We start from the raw sequence: 22878 nt of genomic DNA, 5'->3' as shown, positions 1-22878 counted from the left end.
CTCCTTCGTCGCTGTGTTTGTTTGACCTAGGCGATACAAGGAGCTCTGTTTCGGAGATTGATTTCACTGGTGTTAAGAGAGAAAATGATATATCAGCTTTATTTAATGTAACGTTTTGACAAGAAATGAAGTTTTTGTTGAATTAAATACTGTTACTACATATATATTAGTTATACAGTCGGCTGATGATAGATTCGTCTGTCCCAATAAAAAAAAATACCTTTGGCAAAATCGAAATCAAAGCGTACATCAAAACCTTTTTATAGAATGAATTTATCATAAGTTTTGATTTTCAAACTAAACAAAAGAGAGTGTAGTAGTTAATATGTATTGTATTTTTGTGTTTACCTTCACTTCCTTACTGATAATTAATTCATGTTCAATAAATATATCGTTGAAATGTGTTAAATAAAAACCAAAACTTTCAATAAAATCCATACTTGCATATAGCACAAGCTAGACCATTTTCATAAAACTCCTCATGCGGAGGGCAAGTTATACGACCTTTCAGATATCTGAGTAATCCCTGTGGTACATCTAATGGGCCGAGCAATCTTTGTTTGCACTTTGTACATGGGTCCTCAAAATTCCTAATGCAATATTTGATAAATGTGCAAATGTTGTATCAGCTGTAATAAGATACATTTTCAGCTCACCTTGTAAACGGTCAATTGAGCTATTGCCATCACTTGGCGTCCGTTGCCCGTCGTCATCAGGAATTTTGCAAAACTTCTCCTCTGACAATACTCGACCAATAAGAACCAAACTTGATATGAGTGTTATGAATGTTCCATGGGCATATCCAGCATAGAAATGTCGTGAGCATTTTTGATCCGTTGAAAAATGAAAAATAAGGGTCAGACATTAGTTTTCGCATACATCTTCAAAATAATTCTACCCAAATTCTAACATGGATATAGATACATGAATACTGATCAGTATTCAAATCATCGTTTTATTTTTAATTCAACATGTTTTTTTTTATTGTTTATTGTTTTTTTTTTTTTTTTTTTTTTTTTTGCTTTTTTACCTTTTTAATGTATTGGCTTTCAGAAATCATCTATTCTGACATTGTTTGACCAATTATAACCACATTTAGTATGAAAGTTCCTGAGGGTTTTCTGCATCTATCTGATGTGGGGATTTGATTTGTCGAAGAACATGACCTCCGTTACTTAAAATAGAACATAGATGTTAGACATTAGTTTTCGCATATATCACCAAAACTGTAATGTTTAGCCAAACCCTGATATGGGTAAGAGTGTTCGGCATGGTACTAACTACCACTGGTCAAATTTTTGTTTTAATCTGTTCAGCCTTGTTGGAGTTATTCCCCTATTTCGGTCTTTGTCCTTTTTTATCTATTATAAATTATTTTCCTTTCAAAAATTTTCTCTCTCTCCCAATCTAAAATCCTGGATCCGCCCCTGGATAGACTTTTTTGAAGTATCACTTAGCTCATTGCTTTAAGTATAACATCGTCTTTTGTTTGAGCTATCGTATGGTCTTTTTTAAGCATTACATCCTCTTTTATTTGAAGAAAAACGTCGTCTTTTGTTTTTAGTATAACATTTTCCTTTGTTTCAAGTATTACATAGCCTTTTGTTTGAAGAAAAACATCGTTTTTTATTTGAAGGATCGCATTGGCTTTTTTTTAAAGAAAAAAACATCGTCTTTATTTGAAGTTTAACATCGTCTTTTGTATCACACTGACCCAAAAGATTATGTAATATTTGAAAACTGACAATGCGACAGTTAAATTAAAAGACATTGTGATAAAACAAATGTCTGGAATTAAGTATCGCATGGTCTTTTTTTTAACTATCGCATTGTCTTTTGTTTGAGGTACCACGTGGTCTATTGTTTGAAATAATGCATGGTCTTTTATTTTGAGCCTTTAATAACCTCGCATAGATTTGGTATAAGAGTCGTATTTGTGTCGAACTTATACAGTGTTAAATTTGCAGTAATTTTACCCAAGCTTTCAAAGCAGGTTATGAAATATGCAGATGCTATTAGCCATATGCTACTTTCCTGTAAATCATGTTCATTAAAAAGAATATGTAAACAATGTGAGTATTGAAACTCGACACTCTCTACGTGGTATTTAGAAATTGACATCATGACAGCATGTTGTTTTGATCGTAAATGTTGAAACTGGTTATAATGATGATAGGTTTATATGAATCCAATTTGATATGGTCTTTCGTAATGTTTAACTACATACCAATCCATAAGAATTTTTTTTTTTATCTATGTTCCTATATTAGAAAAGTTTTATTGGGTTTGAAGGGAGGAAGATTTCTCTTTATTTATAGGTCTGTTGAAATGCACTACGAAATTAATTGTGGTCCAGTACCAGCAGCCAATTGGAAAGGGGCGAATTTTTAATGATGCATTTCAACAATGAATTGTTTGAAGACATATTTGAATCTTGTTTAAATTACTCCATATGTTCTTGTTTATTTTTTGCTTTTTTTTTGTATCTGGTCCATACTCCCAGTTTTTAATGGAGTCCGATTTGCTCATTTACTTTTGTTACTTTTTATGTATAATTTGGTTATTTTATGTTCTTTGTTGTGTGTGTCTGCTTTCATACATTTTTTGTTATTTCTGCTAGAATCTTGGTTCCTTTAATTACTCTAGCAATGTTAGGCAACGCAGAAATAAAACCAACCAAGTACAAAAGTCGTCACTGCATTGTAGATGTTAGTCATGCTTGTTCTGATTTAGGATATGATAAAATTATTTGAAACTTTTTTGTGAGATTTGGCATGCTCGTGGCTCTCAAGATGCAACCGGTGGTTTACAAAAGTAAGCTGGTTTGTCTGTTATTCATATTCATGGACAGCATGTGATTCAAAGTGCACATGACTTGTATGACTTTGCAACAAAACATCTTTGGAAAACTGCTGATGATTCAAAATACGCACGAAGGATTTTCCGTTCTCGCGTTGATATGTTCCTTATTATCTTGTTAAAGCCAGCAAACAAATGACGGTTCTAAGAATAGAATCAACTGACAATTCAGGGGCGGATTCAGGCGTGGGCGTTACGGGCGGGTCTTTTCGGGTTAGATTTAGGCGGTTTTAGGTTAAAATTTTAATTTCTCGCTAATTTTACCACACAATATATCGACATTGCATCCACTCTAGAAGAATATTTTAGAAATTTAACCTAAAAAAATGGTTTAATTGTGCGCCCCCGCCCCCCTCCCCCCCAATCTGAAATCCTGGATCCGCCCCTGCCGAATCTAGATTTAGCATTCGTATAATTTTAGTTCATTTTAAAAATACTCCTACTTCCAACCCCAGTAGAAAGTGTTTTTACAAATGCTTTTAATGCACTAAATTGATTTTTTAAAAATGACACAAAACAGTCAGTTATTAAGTCTTCTGTGCAAGGACTTCCCGGCACGTGTCGGCAATCACGTTAGTAACTGACCGTAACCATGACTCTTTCGTGTCTGCAGTCGATGATGCGTTCAGGTTAATTTATTAAGCATTGGTCTGACTTTAAAGTTCAGTTCTGCGTTTGATTTTTCTTTCTTATATTATTGAATGAAATTGAAATTTTAAGCCGAGAGAAATGTAAAAAAAAAAAAAACCCTTGAAAATTTACTCAATATTGCAAAATATGCCTTAGGGGCAGATGATACTTAGGTTTTCATTTAGCTTTGAAACTTTTTGAGACTATATAGTAGATCAGTATATTTTAGTTAACAATTAAATGACCAATTGATTGTCCTTTTTATACAGAATGTCTACACATTTTATACCATGTAGCAATTTCCATATAAATTTTAAATTCTGCGGTGTTTTTGCAGGAGAAAGTCTGAGAGTTATTTCACAGTCATTTGAAATATCAGAATCTGTTACAGAGGGAACATTCTTTAATTCACTGCCCCCTATATCATAACTACAATGACATTACTTTGTATCGTATATAACCACAACGATTATAATATACACGCGTTATATACTGTTACATGTCATTCAGGCTATATCCTGTATATTGTGTCCATTTCACATATACATGTATTACGTTAATTGAATAGATATTCAATGTGTGGGTCTGTCTTCACTTAATTTATTTAGTGTGTCCACTTCAAGGCACAAAATGATACAGTGAAATTTTATATCCTCTTTAAAATGTCCTTAATCTTGCATAAATTTGTTGGATATTTGATGAGATATCCTTATTATATCTTATTTTTATGTTTGGTAAAAATGAGCTGCGTATACATACTTAATATTAATGGATTAATTGACAGCAAATCAAAAAAAGTATTCTCACAAAAACAACTTTCAATATAGTGATTATACTCATCTTACGTTCTTTTACATTTTATGGAAGCTTGTGGTATTGTGAGTCTAATAAGTATCAAGATTAGACATAGGACTACAAAGAAATGGTCATTTTTATATCATGCACCTCAGTGATATTTTCCCTAAATTACTGAAAAATTACAATTTTAACTAACTTGTCAAACCAAATTGATACCTATGATAATTCAAGAAGTTTGAATAGTGAATATCATTTATAACTATGAAAAAAGAACAAATTTCAACAATTTATATCATGCCTATTTCATTACTGTGTGAATCTAAGTCTGTGCTGTGTGACTATTTGAGTACTTTGAATATCCCAAGCAGTGACGTTATGTATTTCATGGATGACGTCAAGTTATGAGTCACTGCTAGTGATAAAAATCTTGTTGCTATGCTGTTTTTTTTAAATATCTTGCACAATGCACCTCTTAAAATATAGCCAGATTACCAATATCACTATACTGATTTTATGGGAAAATGGAAATAATGACCAGGAAAGGTAATTGTCCTCAAATTATGCATTTCTTTGAAATATGCCATAATTTAATTTATGGTCTCACTAACCACTTCTAACGTTTCCATTACTTTACATGTTAAAAAAGTAATTTTCAAAGTCTCACTGTGAATTCCCATGACAAATGACATCTTAAAGTTGCATACCGTTGCGAAGCTTGAAAAATAAGGCTTCCATAATCATGATGCTAATGGTACGATGATTGTAGAAATTCTTCACAAAATTTACTTGAATAAATAATACTGAAAATCCATATTTTTACCTGTTCTGCTAAATGACCGCATGGAGGCAAATTACTCACATATGTAAACAATATTCATACACTTTTGTAGTTAATTACATATATGATTTTAAAGTACACATTCTCAGCTTTATTTTGACTACTTTTAATCATAATACACACAAATAATGCAGTTACAATGCATATGTCTAGGTTCAGTGTGTTTTTGGTACTACATAGGGGGTGGCCATTTGACCCGGAAGTGGTTAGTGAGGCCAATACAGGTAATTGGAGTTATCTCTCTGTGGGTGGTGTTGGATTATCTCTCTTTGGGTGGTGTTGGATTTTAGTTATGCCCCGCGAATGGTTTCATAATTAAAATCATTTTATCAAGAAGCGTCACATTCAACATCATCAGCTGCCTTTTTTCTCAAGTTTAAGGTCTCAAGAACGCAAACAAATGCAATAATCTTATTTTCACGATATTTCTGGACATATTTGTTTTGTTTTGCTGCAGGTTCCAAGGGAAATATGGGTTCAACACTCTCAAACCTTAGTCCATGTCATGACCGGCACTTTAGCACATTGCTTAAAAAATAAACATCGGGAACCTATCTTGTAGGTTGCACGCCAAGCGTTTCCGAGTCTCAGAACCTTTGGTGCTTTGATTTATTTTGTGTTGTATCGGCAGGGTATGGTCTAAAATGCGTAACCGTACCCGTACCAAAATACTATTTTGCCAATTTCTTCATTATTACGTGATATTTCTAGCTGAAAGTAGGTAAAAATTTACAAAATGACATAACGGTTAGGCTAGAATGAAATATTATAAAAATGTTTGTCGAAAGTGTGAAATAGTTTTACATCTGGCTTAATTTTCCTTATTTTTATATGTTGTGTTATGAAATTGGAAACATTAAAAATTGATTTTATTCGATTTTCTGTTTTCAAAAGGTCTAAAATGTGTAACCCGGGGTATGGGGAAAAGTACAGGTAACGGTACGGGTTACACATTTTATACCCTACCTATCGACAGTTTTAATCATATTTAGGCTTATATTCGAATTTTAGTCAATAAAACTCATTATTCCTTGAATGTTCTAAAACCTAATCTACAGTTACTTCCGAGAATTCAACAAGTATTCGTCCGTTTAAAATAATGCATACATTGTGCACGTGAAAATGGTGTCAACGGCGGCAGGACCCAGATATTCTTAAATAGGAAGTGATATTTCAAAGGGGTTCAAACTTTTTGTATATATTACAACAAGATAAGCTTTTTAAAAGGCCATCCATTCGGACGATTTTGAAACAAAAAATATTTGTCTTATTATCGCCAATCTCATAAGTGATGTCATATTCACTAATTTGCATATCATTAACTGTCAAAATGGTTGGCATATAAACAACTAAATATACAATTAACAATTTCATGACTAGAATCCCCATTTTTCAAAACTTTATAGCTTAGTTATTTTACATTCAATTTTGGTTCTGCAAAATATTTCTTTTTACATCAAAGAATTCATATTTATATGTATCAAATAGATTTGAACCCATATTTTCATATAAAATGCTATACTCATATAGTCTAATTACTGAATGTTTATTTAAAAATTCCATGGATAAAGATAGTTTTATTGGCAGTTTAAAAGAATTTTTTTCAATTATCTTAAAAAAACGAAAAAGTTATGATGATTTACAGTTGATGCCCAATGCCCCTCAACGATTTTTTGCCAACCAAAACCAAATCACAGGTAAGTGATGACATTACAAAGAACTCTCTTATACAAGATTGGCAAAATTATATGATTCCTATACATTCTAAAGATTTTTGCACGTATATGTAACGGTTACAATTCGTTTTTAATGATATTAATAATTCGGTATTTACCTATAGTAATTCGTGTCACTGTAATATCATAGGCCTGTAGTTACAGGTCTATGGTTATTCAGACAAGGAAAAACTATAATATTCAACTAAACAGCAAAACTTAGCCACGGAAATTTCCAGAAATCTATAATCACAGTGAAATTTCTGACAATAATTTTACAAAGCATATTCTCAAACAGATATTACATTTTTCCTTAAAAATTATTTTTATACATGTACCTTCAGGTACCGCAATACCTTTTAAACTTTTAGGACTGTATAAAGGACTGTATATAAATGTAATATTATAGCTTTACTATACTTGGGGCCCTTATTCCATGCATGTCAATGCACAAATGTACATGCACATATTCTCAAGCTAATACTATCTAATAACTTTGATATCATTTTCTCAATGACAAAGCTCATAATTTTTTGTCAGAATAAGCACAACGTACATGAACAATGTAATGGGATAGAATGATGACAGGGTCAACAAATTTTGATTGCCACTGGAATTAAGGGGAGGTGGGTAGGATCGGACAATTTAGCATCCTGTGGCGAAGTGCAAAAATTTCTACTCCGACAGAATACCACTCAGGTTTCTTTAACGTGCGAGGAATGTGGCATATTTGCACCACTATGTTTTTTTGTTGTCACGACTTCCATATCATGGCCTGCAACATCCCAGAGTTATCCCATGTAATCCTCGGACACACAACCCAGTCGACCTCCGGACCCGCACGGGACTAAAATTTGTTTAAATAAGACAGACAAAACCCTCTATATAGCTTACTGTACAATGCATTTAATCTTTGCATTTTTTTTTCAAAATGAACATTTTACCTAGCCCCCTAGACCACTCGGCCAGCTAGGCTATATAAAAATATAGCTTTCGCTGGCCGGGTCTAGGTGTAGGTCTAGGGCGCTGGATTTAGTGCAGGCGGTGTTGCCATAGATGTCACAGCAGTAAGAGTTCGAGTCCTGCAGATGGAACGATCGAACAGTTCTAACATCGTTGGGAATTTTTCAGACCCTTCTATAAGTTAACTTTATCTTCTCTGTATCAATTTGATCCGATGGAGCAGTGTAGCGAATAGAGTCGTCACATTCTGAGACGTTGTATAATATTGATTTGTTGTGACCTGCATCATTAATTTGATCCTCTATCATACATAATAACGCCTAGATGAACTGTCCCGTACTACCATACATCGTGTACTAAGTTACAGCCCTAGATTAATCCTACGAGGAGGAATGACCCGGCCAGCGAAAGCTATATTTTTATATAGCCTAGCTGGCCGAGTGGTCTAGGGCGCTGGACTTAGTGCAGGCGGTGCTGCCATAGATGTCACAGCAGTAAGAGTTCGAGTCCCGCTATGGGAACGACCAAAAATTTGCATCGCAAATTTAACAGTTCTAATATCGTTAAGTTAACGTTATTTTCCCTGTAATAATTTGATCCGATGGAGCAGTGTAGCGAATAGAGTCGTCACATTCTCAGACGCTGTATATATATTTTCGTGTTTCGGGGTATAGAAAATTGAAGATAAGAAAAAAGAACAAAATTTTACAAACATAGTAATAAAACACTAGATATATGTACACACAAAAATCGGGAAAGGTCCTAGTTATGGTTTTGTTGATGATGTAGACAGTGCACAATCCGATTACATCTATGTGACTGTATATACATGTATACAGACAATATCGTTCAGTATTCATGCAGTACAAATGAATTTGAAATCTTGTGTAGTGATCAACTCTCAATATCAAACAAGGGCAGTCTAGGTTAATAACGATGTGGGGAGGGTGCATTTATTTGATGTACAAATTTAAAATAAATTTTCGAACGTGGACTATTAAGACTGTGTCATTCATTCATTCATTCATTCATTCATTCATTCATATCTTTGCTTCCTCATTACATGGGATCTTAGAATTATATACAACTCAGTGCATCTAAACAACTTATTTCAATAAATGCATGCATTCAATAATTAAAGAAAAAATATAATACATATATAAATGATGTATATATTTCTATACCTGAAAGAAGTTTTATATCAAGCTAAGACATGTAATCATTAGAGGAGCATGTTAGACAACATATGTATCATGTATGGGATCAAATTGATCGGCTATAATCGGAAATAGTTTTAACAACGTGTGTGTGGCACAACTTCATGAATTCAATGTGGTTTTCAAAGTCACAAAATTCGTATGACAATGGCAACCGACCGAGTGGAAAATCAGTTCATCATCGTAAGTAGAAAGTTCATAACATAAATGAAGTTCGTAATTTTCTATAACTAATGTCCAAAATATATCCCTAAGGTTATTTGTACATAAACAAGAGCAACATGCATGTACATAAACATATTCAAAACCCGCATTACATACTTTACAGGACTCTGGAGTACTGTTTGAAATTGTAGTTGTCAGTTTTGTGATAAAGTAAGAGTTCCGTATTTCACTGAACGATTTCGAGTGTTTCCAAAAGGTTGCTATTGAGACTGTCTTGTGAAGGTGTTTGAAACGAATAAAGTCATTGTCGGTTTCTATTCGGTTTTAATATTATCTATTTTTTTCTTTGCTGATTGTGAATTGTACTGTTTACAATTAATTAATCTCAATGTTTTTTTTTATCATACATAAATATGTAAAAAGTCTAAAAAGGAAAATCCGTTTCGATAATGTTTTAATACTCAAACTAACAAATTTATGTAGTAGAAATAGTTTTCTTTTGTGAATGCAAATGATGATCGGATGCGGTCCAGTGATACTTTCACACATATCGGATCTTGTGGATGTGTTAATCCAAAAAATATTTTACAATGAAATGTTGAAATCTATCTAAGATAGTAGTTTCTTGGCTTGGCAAGTCTGTCCACATTTCACATCCATAAAGTACACTCGGTAGGATTACCTTTTATAAAGTTTAATTATGACATATGAATATGTCGAACTTGACATTACACCTTTTAATGAAAAGAAAGTATTTTTTTTCCTTTCCTACAAGCATCTTCAGTTTTCTTTTTTGATTTAAAACGCGATTCGATTTAAGTTTTACACCTAAGTGGGTATACTTATCGACCACTCCAATTATTTCGTCACCCATACGCCATACAAACTGGACATTGCGTTCTCTCGGGTTCTTTGAAAACTGAATTATTTGACATTTGATCGCATTAAATCGGAATCTTCATGTTTTCGAATATTGGAAACAATCCTACTTGCACGTTCCGTTTGTCAAGAAAAGAAATTATCCCGTATCTTGTAGATTTTGGGTCTACATCTGATAGGTGATACCTCGAGGTCCTTTTCCGTGTAACACAATGGAAACATTATTCGGGTCACTAAGAGTATGTTCGTTGGTCTTCACATTATCACCAATTTTCCCGTCTACTATAACTGGAATTTTACTTTCGCATTGCGTACGTTGATCGCGTGGTTTGGTTTGTTTCAATACTCTGTGACCGTGACTTGAACTTCAGGTTAAAGTCTCGGACTGTGTGACTTGTTGTGTCGTATAATTAGTAGAGTTCACCTTATTACTTGTGTATGTTAATTTTGAAGGATCTGGGGAACCCGACGGGCTATTTGCTGTCAGTTGATGGCATATGAATTTTTACACGAACATTTTAATTCATTTACACTTTTCTGTAAAGTTGAGTTCAACTTAGCTAGGCAATCAATTTCCGATTCTATCGTTGTTACTTTCTTGGTATGTAAGCCAAAGTCAAATGCATTATTCGGTTATAATTGCTGGTTCATTAGTTTGTAGGTAGCACTATATTGGGTAAATTTTCTATCGCACTCTGATTTAAGCTGATTATAGCGCTTATTGATACTTTGTATATCAGTTTTTAGCTTGCTATTCTCTTCATTTGAATGTTTGATAAGTTTTTGATTATCTGAGTCGTTCTTTTCTAGCATTCTAGTGCTGACTGCAGCGTAGACCTCATTTCGATGATATTGCAATTTGAAATAATCATAGAATAGGCAGAAATTGATTTGGTTAAACCGTCATCTTTTCGAAAAACATCTTCGATGCCTGTGTTATCACCATTGATAAACATATTTATAGTGAAACAGTATTTCGCACATTTTTGGATTGACGAACCTCTTGACGAACTTTTACGTGTACAAATTTTCCCTGTAGGGCACCCTTGGATCGATTTCGCTCTACTTACAAGAATTGTACGGTTATTGTATTTTCAGATTTTCGTGTCAGTACAATTAGTTTTTGTCTGTACGATTCTTTTGGGAGATTATACAGTTCATCATCTAGTAGCGAAAAAAAATCTTGGTTAGGTACGAAATCCGGTTGCGAGCTTTGTGTTCCAATTTGGGCGTCAGAGTACTCTTGTTCGTCGCATTCAATGTTTACATTGATTGTTTTGTTTACGTTTGTTCTACTTGGAGTGTTCATGTTAGTTAGTGCTTGGACAAAAGGGCTATTAATTGGGGAATACTCCTAGAAGCTTTCGATGTCAATATCACTATCCATCTTTCAATATTTTACTGAAAAATCATAGTTAAACACACTACAGAATAACAACATTTCCCTTCATACCGGAAGTGGAAATCATAAGCTATTACATGTAGCTAACATACCCGTAGGTACTGATAACGTCAATTTAAGTGTTTTTACTTCCTTTATAATTGAGAATTTAATCTATTTAAAGCAAACTTAGTACAAAATGGGCATTTGGTAGCAAAGAATCATCTTTAAAAATTACAACCTACTTCTGCATGTTTTTTATGTAATTGGGTCTGTAATGAGCACCCATTACGAGGATATTAGTTAGCAGATGTTTGGCGGAGCATGCCTTCGTGAAGCCTGACTAAAGAACTGTCCATATGTCAAAATATGACTTCTCCTACTACATGTAGCAGCTTCATGTCAGCTGTTATGTTGATTATTCGTACTCAGCCTCATACAAATGTCATTTGAATTTGCTTTATTTGAACCAAAGCATTAGTGAAAACTGATTTTTCTTTAAAAATCCATATTCCGGTCTTGTGCAAGCTTTGCCATCATCATAAAAAAGTTCATTGGATGGCAGGGTATCTGGCTTTTGTGAAATCTTGGACATCCATATGGCATGGCACAGGTAATCGGACGGATCAACTTTTGTGGCACTTTATACAGATAAACTAAAATTTATTTATGTTTTATATCAAAGCAAAATGAATGTGATGTATTTCTCATTGTATTTGAAAGAGTAATTAAGGGAACCAAGGTTATAGCGGTAATCAAAAGAATGTAATCTAGGCACAGTTATTTGACATTTACTATGTACTAGTAATTTTCCAACAAAGACCATTAACAAGTAACAGTTCGACATTATTACAATTACATAGCTCTCAAGTGTAGATCATTATATTATATTTCACAACTATAAAAGATGTAAGCATTGATAAAAGATGTAAACATCGATAATTTAATGTGATTTTTTAGAAATAAAGTAAATGCACGGAAATGTTTATTTTTGGAGGTCCTACATTTTAAGTGCAGAAGATAGAGGTAGACCTTGACAAAGAATCAATATTTCCAAAATTTAAATAAAAACAAACAGGTCAAAATGAATAAATAATATAAACTCCAAGAAGTCTTATTCTCGACAATGAAAATAAGACTCTTCTTCGGTAAGGCATGGACATTTCACACAAAAAAACTATTTGAATGAAATGACATACGTTCCCTTTGCTGCAAAAGAAATGAAAAAAAAATAATTTGTTTATTTTCATTAAGAAAACCAACTGATTGTACACAAAATGTAAACTAATTATTTGAATGTTACCTAATCTTGATTATTGTTTATTTATCAAATCCTTTTTTAAAAGATAAATTATTCGCAATCTCATGGGGTTGTTGACTTTTTGCCAAAATTCCCATTTTCTCCTCTTTTTCTATTTAGACGCTGATGTTCTTCTGTAATCTTTCAATCGTTTTAATTGTTAAAGTTAATACAGTAGTTTACAGACAAATTGGGAATGACACTTTTTGCATTCCATAGAATGACAGATATATTCACAATGGCATTTACTTCCTCCCATAATTGGTCCCAGCATGATATTCATATCACAAAGACGGCAAAACAATTCACTATTGTAATGTAATACTTCTAAAAGAAATAGTCAAAGTTTTGTCATATTTTCAACAATATTTTAAATCAGTTCATTCAAATATTTGTAAGATGAACACAAACACAAATTGATAGTCGATGGTTTAGAAATAGTTCACGGTCTGTCAGAATATTATCGAAACGTTTATGGTAAATCGATTCAAATAACTCTTTTTAATATATAAATGTTTATAATCTACTCATGTTATTTTCTTTAAATTGAAATAAAAATAAAAGCATACATAAGTAAACATTTTTAAATTAAAATTTTGCAAAGAGCAGGAATTTCATGTCGAACAATAGATCGGAAAGGAGTACACACGGATGATTTAATATTGTGTAATCAGTTTCAATTCTTTGTAGACCTCAAAGTATTTCATTGTTAAAGAAGAAAGTTAAATCACTACACTAAGAAAGACTAGCAAAAATTATAGCTTACCATATTTTGTCAGATAGACATAAAATAGATCCTTGGAAACTACTACCGGTCTAAAGCAGAAATATTTTCCATATTCTCTAAAAAACAAAAACATTAACAAATCAGTACCTAACAGAGTATTTGTGCAGAAATATGACAAGTATAAATGAGGATTTATTCGCAAATATAATTTTTGGTCTTGTTATTATGTTAGTGAGCATTTCAATTGCCATGGTTTACATATAAAGAAGGACAATACAATTATTATTATTATTATTATTATCATTATTATTATTATTGTTGTTGTTCTGCTATGCTGCGACAAAATTGGTTATTGTTGGTTTGTCAGTTTTTTTTGTTTTTTTTTGTTTTGTTTTGTTTTGTTTTGTTTTTTTTTTTTTTTGTTTTTTTTTTTTGTTGTTGTGGTTTTTTTTTGCTTTGTTTTTTGTTTTTTGTTTTTTGTTTTTGTTTTGGTTGTTTTTTTTTTTAACTTTTAGGTTTTCGTAGACAGCTGAGCCTGCATGTTTTATCAAAAATTCTCCTAATACATATGCTTCTATATTCAGAATATTGTCACCGGATGTTGTCAATATTTTCACAATTACGTTTGCAACGAAATCAAATATTGGTTGCATGTTTTGGTACTTGTTGCAAATTTGTGCCAAGAACACACTCAATAATACACAGTCCCTGTGATTATTATATTAAAATGTACTCTTATAGTCAATTGAATAAAACTCAAATATATGCAAAAATGTTAAAGAGCCTCGCAATTGTTCAATGAATCTTAATTCATGTTTAGGAGATGTTTTTTGCTTAACCAATGTCTTGAGATTTCCCGGAGTATCAAACAAAAACCTCATTCAAACCTATGAATTGTCTTCTATATCGATAGTTTTGGTTGATATAACTTCTTGTATACATATTTTTTATTTAGATCTTCCTATATATTGGATGCTAATCATGCTGAAGAAAGGCCACACCTTGAAAAACGTGTACAGTATTTCACAATTTGCAATATATAGGATTGGTATTGTTGTATGTGATTTTTTAAACTATATATTCCAATTAACACAACTAGGTTAAAGAAAGTCTTGAAGTATTCTATGTGAAGATTTACAATCAATATATGACAGAGCAACTCGGATAGCAATCAATATATGACAGAGCAACTCGGACAACAATCAATATATGACAGAGCAACTCAGACAGAAATCAATATTTATCATTCATACTTTAAATACTTTTTTTCAAATAAAATAGTATTTGACCTAAACAACGAAATTGAAGTATTCAAATGAAACTGTCTTGTGTGCCGAGTGGAGAAGTGCCATGAGATGGACAATAAAAATTGATAATGCCAATCTGTAGTCGAGACACAATATCCGTTTTCTTGTCCATTTTGCAACCCAAGGGCAATCCGACTTTCTTGTATTGAGCTTCCATAACAGACATTGGACTGGTTACTTTAATGCTCTAAAGTTTTCAAAATCTGCTGATCAACGATTAACGAGAACGCTTACCCTATCGGTGCACCTGGTCCAACCTCCCAGTTTTTAGTGCAGTCCGATTTGCTTATTCACTTTTGTTGCATTGTTCATGTTATTTTGGATATTTTATGTTTTTTGCTGTGTCTGTCTGTTTTTCATGTCAAGTCTTTGTTAAGTGGATTTCAAGTTTTGATTGCGCTAGAATCTGGGTTACCTTGTCTAATCTTAAACAGAAAAATATTCAAACTTTTATTGATATGCAATGATACACCTTAGTACTAGGTAAAATTTTAACGAACGCCCAGTTTGACGTGTTTTCTTTTTTCATAACATCAAAACAAAATTGGTACTCTTCGTAATTTCATATCATACTGAACATTTTAGTTTCTCTAAGCTATTCATTAAGCAAAACACTAATTTACAAATTGACAAATTCGACCTTTAGATTCTATTAATAAAAAAAACATTTGACTTTGATCATTTTTTGTTTGAGAATGTTGCTATTACTTCTAATATATGATATAAACGGACACATTAAATGGTTCTACTAAGTGCATAGGACGCTTATCCTACCAATGCACCAGGTCCATGCTCCCAGTTTTTAGTGGAGTCCGAGTTGCTCATTTACTTTTGTTACTTTGTATGTATGATTTTAGTTACATTATGTTCTTTGTTGTGCATGTCTGTTTTCCATGTCTGGATTACATTCTTTTGATCACCGCTATAACCTTGGTTCCCTTGATTACTCTTTCTACTAAGTGCATTTTACTCCATGCAAAAATCTATAATCTTACCTTGGTAGAATGAAACACATCCAACAATAAGGCACAAAATAACCACAAAGATTAGGTTGCTATACATGTTTGGGATGTTATTTCTAAAGCATTTGTAAAATATATTTGAAAGGGAACGACTATGTGATTCTTGCCGGGGCTGGCAACATTTGGAAATAAATATTGTAGCCAGTATAGAGTAGATAATACATATTCTGTCCTTTACCTCCTAGAAAATAATTATTTCAATAATTTTCCTACCACAGTCCTGATATATCAAACAATGAAATGAAAATGAGTAAATTTTAATATGAATGTTCCGACCTGCAACATTTGACGAAAAAAAAAACATATTCTGACCCTACAACCCCTACCAACATTATTAAATGCAACCAAGTAGTTATATATTTTGCGTATTTCGTACTAAATACTAAATGGTAGTGTTGACTTCCCAAGAAATATAAAAAACTGTATATAAAATGTCTACGAACGATACGAAATTACATGTAAGAGAGCTTTCTCGCACCAATTGCAACCGGATACTAAATATTCAAGTTACACCTACTTTATAGATATTTTTCTTGTAGAAACTTGCTTGCTTGTTGGGGTTTAACGTCCGAGCAGCAATATTTCAGCTATATTCAGACGATGAATATGAAATGGATGATAAAATGAACATGAACTGAAAAAAAAAGGATGGGACACAAGGATAATTGGGTCGACAAACTTCGATTGCCACGGGAAAAAGGGGGGTGGGTAAGGTCGGGCAATTTAGCCTCCTGTGGCGGAGCGCAAAGGTTCCTACTCCTATCGAATACCACAGCAGGGTTCTTTAACGTGCGAGGAAAGTGGCATCTTTCCCAACACGGTGCACCACTATGGTTTTCGGTCAGGTTTTTCGTATTATAACCTGACAACCCCTGCATGTAACATGCCAGGGATACCCCATTCCACCACCTGGGGCACACATCCCAGTTGCTCTGTGGGCAGAGCTTCCAGCCCCCGGCTAGGTTTCTGAGCACTATTTAGTCGCCTTATACGACAAGCTTAGCGCTGCTGCAGGCCTATTCTTTTAACACCCGGACCTGCACGGGGCAGAAACCATACATTTATCTACCTCTTACATAAAAATATCAAGAATGATAATTCATGCAAAGAGTCGATTTTGTACACAATCTTTACCACTAAGCATACCTCTTTTTTAAGGAACGCAACAACCGAATGATTAATTAGAACTGAATAATTTTGTCTTTATAAAGGAATGAACCTTACTTTTATGGGTTTTCTTTAACATGGATGAACCATTTTCTTTGCGGTTTTTAGAAAGAAAAGGAATAACTAATAGTTAACATTAAAAAAAGAAAATATTTGTTTAATACAAAATGCATTTCCCTATCAAATGATAAAAAAAAAATAGCAGAGATTTTTTTTTTTTCATTCTCGTTGATTATGTAATAAATAATGATTCAGAAAAGGGTATAGGCATGTGGATATATTTCTTTAGATATCAACTTCTATTGCATAATCATTTATAAACATAATCTCTAGTAACGTCTCACGTCCCTAAAGTTTTGAGTAAGTGTGCTTTTTCTATTTTAATTCATACATTTAATTCTGTTCGGATAATGTATAAGTGCTGTGACCTTTCATCTAGTTCTACGTCCTTAAATGAAAAAGAATTCAGTGTATTGCTTATAACATAATAATTTTTATATTAAAAAAGTGAACCAAGTCATAGAAATTAACAAAAGCTTTGCTGGCCGTCTTGTAGGATGCCATTAAGAAGACAAGCACACATTCTAGAATAGAATATAGAAGCATGAGCTATTTCACTTTGTTTCGTTGTAGTATTCAGCTCTCAAGCAGTAAAAATGTTGGCTTTTTCTGTTTGACAGCAAAAAGTGCAACAGAAATAGACAAAACGGTTCCGAATGAAGGACTTAAAATATTGAAAATCAAAATAATTGACCATGTAATGTTTTTTTTCAACGATGCATGTTTGCTTCAAGTGCTGAAGTACTTGGTTTGCTGTCTTATCTAATTCTATTCTAGACTTTTTAGGAATAAGTTTTCCTTCATCGTCCGTCACTGATTGGGCGTTTTCAAAAAGATAACATAGTATGTGCTCAAAATAAAGAGATATGCTAGATATGTTTTTATTTTCTCAATTGAACAAACCCTGAGCCGATTCTTTTATTAGAGAAGCTACATTTCGTAGGTATGGATTTCAATCCCAATCGGACAGTCTATATTTGAATTCGTGGCGTCATACATTTATTTTTTTAAATCGATTTAAAATAATCAAGATACGGTGGACAAAAATATATAGTCAAAGATACCGCTCAACATAAAGAAAATCAAAACAGATAAACAGATTTAAAAAAAATACTTTTTTAAGCATTTGTATTTTTTACAATTGACGCTGTCATCGGGTGGAGTACCAGGGGGACAAGCTATGCACGGTCCATTGCCTTTGTAATTATAATTAACACAATTGCTGGTATTGCGCAGTTAGGTTTGGTAACCAGATTTGGGTCTGGGTTGTATAGAAACCCTATGATTCGAAAGAAAAAAATACCACGAGTTGGTAATTATTCTGACGTAGTCTGCAAAGTTTCGCCTGTCGATCTTCGACAAAATATAATAACTAAGTGGCATTCGGTTGAAAAAGCGTTCCATGTTTTATTGTGACTGAAATTAAAAAAAGGATGAATATTTTGTTTTATAAATGGCTAGATGAATAAGAGGACTCGATACTCATAACCATCTTCTGCTTTCCATTAATTAAGAAATTCAAAGTTTAATTTAAAGCAGGCCCTTCAACGAAAATTTAATGTTTATAAAATTCTTTCACTGAAAACAGAGATAAGTTTCGACATTGAATATTTTTTCTAATTGTTCTAATATTTAGACAAGGAAACTTTATCTTATTAGTAAGGGAAACGAAAAAAAAACGTAAATCACTAAAATTTAAATAAACGAAATTGCAAAATTTAATAAAGAAAGTCTTTGAAAGTGTCATTAAGAAATTTTATACTTGTACTAGTACAAAACTTCAGTAGTCGACGTCAATGAATGTGTTTTTCTCACGATAATGTGCTTAAAAGAACATTCTAAACGTTTTTGAAGAAGACATCAATATTTAAACAAAATCTCACTAGAATTGGGAAAAAATTACATTTTAAAACAAATGAAAAAGAGCAAATAATAGTGTACATGCGCACTGAAATAAAAAAAGTAAACATTGATGAAATAAAAATTGATGACAAAATGGATACTTTGTTTTTTTTATATTTTTATGCAAATCAGGGAAAGATCATTGGAAAATTATGTTCCAATTGAGTAACATGCTGAGTCGGGAGTGCAATATGCGAGATCCACATTCAGAATCATTATTCTAATTCTGAGGCAACCAAACTATTATATTACGTATCTGTATCAAACACTTTTTTTGGTCTTCAACTAATTTATCCTTTTTGTTGCACTAAGCAACATACGACTACGACATATCAGTGTCAAATAGACAACAAATGCCCACTGAAACAGGTCAGCAATGGTTAGAAATATATCAAAATGAACATTTTCTACAATCAACCGCAAACATGAACTTACCTCTTGCTGCAAACCAAAAAAAAAACAAGTTACATGTAATTGATTAATTTGTAATGATATGAATTAATGAACTGTTTGTTTAATGTTTAATTGAAATAAATTTATAGAAATGAATCAGCTTTAGCAGAACCTTAACTGTATCTATTTAATTATTTGAGTTTCTGATTTCGTACATGTATTCGTCATAATTTGATATCAATGATAAAAAACAGTAAAAAAACAAATTAAAGGTGTTATATTAAAACTAAGGACTTACTCATTACTCCTAAATTACTGTTTAAAATTTGCTTTCATTGTTTTTGATATTTAAAGGTTTACCTTGGAAGTTGAATATACAGCTGTTTGAGTGTTTACATTATAAAATGGCCTGCAGTGTAATCTTTTCCATTGTCTTAATTTCAACAGCAAGCCCTTAAATGTGCCACTACAGTTTCGGAAAAATGTTGTTTATTATTTCCATAATCAATTATGTCTCTCTGATATAACACATTAGTATGAAAATTAATGACTTACATGTTGCGAAGAATGGCCCAATCATGTCATTTATATTGCAAAGTTGGCAAAACTTGTGCTTGTTGTAGTTGCTAATCTCTACAACAAGAAAAATAATAAAACTAAGTTGTTTATAAAGCACCCTTAGTAAAGAAACAACCTTGTATGCATGTTCATAGTGATTAGTCCGTATCAAAATTAATCCAAATGTTTTTCAACGTGATTGAAGTGGTATTTTCTTTTCTGCTTTAAAAGCTTTAAAAAAATCAGGCAAAAAGGTATCATGTAAACTATCTGAAACATGCATGTCAACAAGCCAACAATCTATCGATATAGTTTCACGAGATAATATCTCCTATGTTTGAAATGACCACTATTTGAATTCTGCATCCGGAGATTCCTCATGACAATATTAAAATCGATTTTTAGCTGACTAGTTTGTTTTCTGTTCGTTTGTATTTAATATTTTAGTTACTTTAGGATTTTGTTGTGTTTGTCTATATTCCGTGTCTGGTCTTTGTCCCTGGACTACATTCTTTTTATTTCCGTTAGAATCTTGGTTCCTTTTACTACTCTTTCAATGCCTTTAAATGACGTTTTAAGCGTTTTCTTTCGGATATCCATACACCAATTCGTACAGAAAGTTAATATTGGAAGGCAACCAGAATTGCTTACAATATATGCCACTTTTACAAGCATCCGTGCACAACAAATTTGAAATCAATCCATCTATTAGGAGCCAAGGATAGATGTGACGAACATTTAAGATTTTATTCCATGTAGTGAAAAATGCAAAATACCAAAAACAAACAAAAAAATGATATAGGGGAGTAACCACAATCACCTACAACAATTTTCCTATTTATGTAAAGCCAAACATCAAATTTGAAATCGATCCATCTTTTTGGAGGCGAGAATTTTGTGACTATTATTTTCTTTATTATTCCATATGATACCTAATTACCGTCTCTGCATTTCACAATAGCTACATAAAAGTACTACATGTACACTACATCTTATAAACAATAAAATAAGGTGTATATTTCTTAGCATTCTTATTGGATAATAGGGTGGTCTTCGGAATATTTTAATGATTTTTTTTATTATGCGAATCTAACAGTACCTCAAAATAGCATCACATATTCAACAATTGAACTACATTTTACTTCAAGTCTTTTGAAATGAAAATAAATGTGAAGTTTATCAAAACTGGAGGAGCATACAGGTTGTTCTTGTCAAACCTAAACTCTGAAACCCAACATACTTTTTTACCAAATTTATCGACGAATAACTTCATAACTTTCAATTTTGCCGCTTAATTTGGACATGCTTTATTAACTGAATAACCGTAACAACAAACACACATTAAAACTAGCTCAATAATACATCTAAATGTCTCCATTGAGTATCAAAACATAACATGTATAAACAAAATGAGATATCCATTCAGATAATAATCGTAGGCCCCGACAGCCAGCTCAAGAGACACTAAAGAAAGATCACATCATCAAAACACTACGATCATTAAAAATAGTCTGTCAAATAGATTGAATTATTAATATCAAGTACTAGATAGGGAAAATATAATGTATTGCAATACTATTACAAGACCTTTTTTTTACGCAGTGATGCAATTAGGGGTTATAATTTTATTAAAGGATATATAATAATAATATTTCTATTCGTGTATGGGAATGTCTGTCTAATGTGTTCGTGCAATGGTTTAACAGTTCCAAATAAGCGTTCTTATTACCTATACCAACCATACGATGTTTTCCAGTATCCTCTTAAAGTCGAATTGTTTGGTGTTAATCTCACCCAGTAGTATATATCATACTCTCTGTAATATCAATATTAATCTACATGTACATGTATAAACACAATATTAATCTGTTGGGCATAACATCTATAGTATCAGTAACACCAATGTGTGTTAAGTGTTTACTTTAGTGATGTCGGATCATGCTATGGTATTCTTGAGAACAATGTCATGTTCCGTTTCACAATGTCATATGAAACTAAGATTTATATATTTGTGAAATACTCACAGAAAATTTATAAGCAAATGACATATAATAATTATGATTAGAGCACTCAGTCGATACCTCAACATATAATCTAACAATTTTGAAAATTGACGTTCCAATAAACCCAAAATATTGAGAATTAAGTTAAGAATTTGGCGTTGAGTCATGTAATAATAAGTCGTGAATTGATAAATAAATCAAAACAATACATATCCCAAATGTTCAGAATGTTTCCGATGACTTGCATAAAATCAAATTAATATATCCGATGGCTAATGTTTGTCTATCTGATTAATGTTTGAAACAACCGAGTTCAGAAGTGTATATAGGAAAGTGATATAGAGTACTTACTTCACTACGATAAAAGTAAAAGATTCCCTATGCAGTCTGAGTGAGTGAACTAGTATCCAATTGGACGAGATACATTATTCCACGTTCCAGCTCAAACATTGTTAGTATCGACGTACCATGGCGTACCTCTTACCACACAAGGCCATACACAACTAAACTCTTTCGTTAAGGAAAATCTTCATTTTGGTGTAGTATCTAATTATTGGAGGCAGTGTATAAACAATGACGATATCATATTTTGAAATTCGTGGTAATTCAGATAGAGAGAGAGAGAGAGAGTTATAACCTATGTAGTACATATATAAACACGTATAACATAGCATGCTATATATAAGAGTAATCAAGGGAACCAAGGTTATAGCGGTAACCAAAAGAATACAATCCAGGGACAAAGACCAGACATGGAAAACAGACACACACAACAAAGAACACAAAGCAACCAAAATCATACATACAAAGTAAAAAAGTAAATGAGCAACTCGGACTCCACTAAAAACTGTGAGCATGGACCAGGTGCACCGGTAGGGTAAGCGTCCTCTGCTTTTCTAGAAACACCCGCCGAGTTGCTCATAAAAAGTCAAGTCCGGGGTAGACAAACGAGGAAAGGTAAACTATGACCCGTTGAATAAACAGTTTTCATGAT

The 22878-nt window shown here is 32.5% G+C and overlaps 1 long non-coding RNA gene across 1 annotated transcript; it reads right to left on the bottom strand.

The window, feature by feature from the left end:
* Nucleotides 1-19859: 19859 nt before the first annotated feature.
* LOC148610497 (uncharacterized) lies at nt 19860-22469 on the bottom strand. The gene is made up of 3 exons (XR_015924796.1): nt 22236-22469; nt 21621-21697; nt 19860-19956 (listed from the first exon to the last, which is right to left on the bottom strand). It is a non-coding gene; the product is annotated as an uncharacterized LOC148610497 (long non-coding RNA).
* Nucleotides 22470-22878: the final 409 nt, after the last annotated feature.

The sequence above is a fragment of the Perna viridis genome, chromosome 8, assembly GCF_037379345.1.
Source record: "Perna viridis isolate PV_CMFRI_1.1 ecotype Kerala chromosome 8, ASM3737934v1, whole genome shotgun sequence".
Lineage (NCBI taxonomy): Eukaryota > Metazoa > Mollusca > Bivalvia > Mytilida > Mytilidae > Perna > Perna viridis.
Note: the sequence above shows the minus strand (reverse complement) of the source record. Positions and strands in the feature narration are given on the sequence as shown.